Consider the following 1,888-nt stretch of genomic DNA (forward strand, 5'->3'; position numbering starts at 1 on the left):
TGTAACAAACCTGCACGTTATGCACATGTACCCTAGAACTTAAAGTGTAATAATAAAAAAAATTAAAAATAAAAAGAAATAAATAAAAAGAAATCTCCCATTTCAACTGGCCAACTGGCAAAACAGGCTGCTGTCTTTATAGCTCTATGTTGGTCCCTGGGGATGCATCAAAAGAAATAAATGTTCCCTGCCGATAGGGACAGGCTAATGAACATCTGCTCATGCCTAAGAGGCCACCTAAGTTACAGGAACACGAAGAGCACTTTTTTAACAAGTACTCCCAAGAACGTTACTGGAAGTCTGAACCACAATAGCAGATGATCACAGGCTACCCCTAGTCCAAGGCTTCTAATTCGGTTTGGGCCTTTTCCCAATCCAGCTGTACTTTCCATCCATAACCCTACTCTGAGATGTTTCCACGAAGCCCTGCATTCCCAGATTGGCTATTTCACAGACTCTCAGGACTGCAAAGATCCTTGGTCCTACATTCTCACGCTACAAATGAGGGTTCCACTCCTTGGCCCAATTAACTATCCGCTGCCACAGCACTGTCATGCTCTGCTTGGAATCTTCCAGGGCTTCCCACCACTGACTCCCCAGCTTAGTCTCCCGCCCTAGAATCCTGGCATCCTTATTAATCCCTACATTTTAGGCAAACCAAACTATCCATTTTTCTTCACACTCAGACTTTTGTTTTCTTTTTGTTAATACTGAACCTTCTACCCGGAATGCCCATTTCCAAGTGCCCCAAATGACTCAATCTTTAAAAATCCAGGTCGAACACCACCTCCTCCCGCTCCCTCCTCCACTCCCCAGGTCGGACTGTCTTCCTCCCATCTGCTTTCTTTAGTTTCCACAGGCATCGTATCTAATGGCCCATCCCCCTCCCACATCTGCCTCAGCTACTGGCGTCTGGGGAACTGTCTCTTGTGGGCCATACGCTATGGAGGGATGCTTCTTGTTTTTCTCTATACCATGCGTCCAACCTTTTGGCTTCCCTGAGCCACACGGGAAGAACTGTCTTGGGCCACACATAAAATACACTAACACTAACCGTAGCTGATGAGAAAAAAAAAAAAAAGGCGCAAAAAAAAATCTCACACTGTTTTAAGAACATTTACAAATCTGTGTTGGGCCGTACTCAAAGCTGTCCCGGGCCGCACACGGCTGGTGGGCCACGGGTTGGACAAGCTTGCTCTGTACCTTCAGTCTCCGGTTAGAGCGCCTCGCACAAAGAACTGCGGAACAAATGTTCATTGAATGAAGGAATGAGGAACCCAAGCCCAGAGAAAACATGAGTGACTTTTTCCAGCACGAGTCATATGAATAGTCCCGAATGCCTAAGGAATCTCACCATCCAAGTTTCCAACATCTAATACAATAATAATTACTTGTATTTATTCGTATTCACTTCAGTGAGGACAGTGGGTTTAAAAAGCCCTAAACAGATTGGGTTTCTAGTCCCAGCTCTGCCACTTCATAGCTGTGTAACCTAGGGAAGCGAGTCTCTCGCCCCGTGGACTCAGTTCCCCAGTCTGTGAAGTACAGGAGGTTGGGTAAGATCGGTTACTCTCTAATCACGTCAACTTTCCCCACTTGCCAGTTGGTTAGAACACGGTTGGTTGCCGGGGCGCCTCGAGGTCCTCCCCACTCCGCCCAGCACACCTCACTCTTAAGCCGGGGCCTTCTCGCACCGGGAGGCAGCTGCGTGTGTCCTGGGGTCTCCCGTGGCCTCGCAGCTGCCGACCTTGCCGCTGACGGCCGCGGACGACTCCATCTGTACCCGGGAGAGACCCGGATGGCGGGCGCCGGCCACCACTCAGGGCCGTCCTCCAGGGCCAACGACAGCACCAGCGCCGCCACGCTGAAACGGTCCCGGCGGCCCCTC

At 49.7% G+C, this 1,888-nt stretch overlaps 1 protein-coding gene across 1 annotated transcript in view; it reads right to left on the minus strand.

Moving 5' to 3' along the window:
• The window catches only part of HRASLS (HRAS-like suppressor), a 30,401-nt gene extending 28,519 nt beyond the window's left edge, over positions 1 to 1,882 (minus strand). The window contains exon 1 of the mRNA XM_011961227.1: positions 1,666 to 1,882. The gene's annotated coding sequence lies outside the window, so the exon portion shown is untranslated. The remainder of the gene's footprint in view (positions 1 to 1,665) is intronic.
• Positions 1,883 to 1,888: the final 6 nt, after the last annotated feature.

This window comes from Colobus angolensis, unplaced genomic scaffold (genome assembly GCF_000951035.1).
Source record: "Colobus angolensis palliatus isolate OR3802 unplaced genomic scaffold, Cang.pa_1.0 Scaffold54, whole genome shotgun sequence".
NCBI lineage: Eukaryota > Metazoa > Chordata > Mammalia > Primates > Cercopithecidae > Colobus > Colobus angolensis.